Source organism: Suricata suricatta, chromosome 1, assembly GCF_006229205.1.
Source record: "Suricata suricatta isolate VVHF042 chromosome 1, meerkat_22Aug2017_6uvM2_HiC, whole genome shotgun sequence".
Lineage (NCBI taxonomy): Eukaryota > Metazoa > Chordata > Mammalia > Carnivora > Herpestidae > Suricata > Suricata suricatta.
Window position 1 is genome coordinate 71,932,246 of NC_043700.1, and position 848 is coordinate 71,933,093.

Genomic DNA, 848 nt, shown 5'->3' on the forward strand with positions numbered 1-848 from the left:
CCTGCTCATGATCTGTCTCTCTTTCTGTGTCTCAAAAATAAATAAATGTTAAAAAAAATTTAAATCCACTTATAGAAAACAAATCTTTAACATTTGCAACCATATGCGATTTGATGCAGTTGAATTTGTACTTTTAAAAGGTGTAACGCTTTTCTAAAGAAGATACTCCTGTGCTTCTTGTCTTCTCCTCTCATGTTACCTCCCTCGAAATTTCCATGTGATAGTTGAAATTCAGTTTACTTTTTCAAGTCCATCTCAAGTAACCCTTTCTTTAGGCAATTATTTCCTCTCTCAAACCAATATAATTTTTTCTTCTGACTCCTCCATGGTACTTCCTAACTTTTGTTTGACCTCACTTTTTGCTTCACTTTCATTTTAGCTAACTACAATTATATTAAACATTATTATTTTTTAAGGTCTTACAGCTTCAAAGAGTAAGGGTGAAAAACCACTTACTTTCTTTAATGATAACTTGTTTTTCACTAGTGCATCAGGAAGAATGCTTTATTGTTAATAGTGGAGGTGGAGGGGAAGGACACATTACGATGACCTGTGCTAGTTTCAATCCGAATGTAATTTATCTTTTAAACTAATCTGAGAATGAGGCGAACCTAACTTTCACATTGGAAAATTACGAGAGGAAAAAACCCCCTGAGATCTACAGGCAAAATTAACCCCGCCTCCACGCTGTTTGGAGCAGCTGTCTCAGGAATCCTCCCTTCCTTAAAATGTGGGAGAGGTTTGGTGGGGCGGCAGCTGCAAAGCAAGGAATCTTTCCCATTCCTCGTGGATACGTTCCCCCTCCACATCCCCGCCCCATCCGCTTCCAAGCGGTGGCAGCTGCTGGG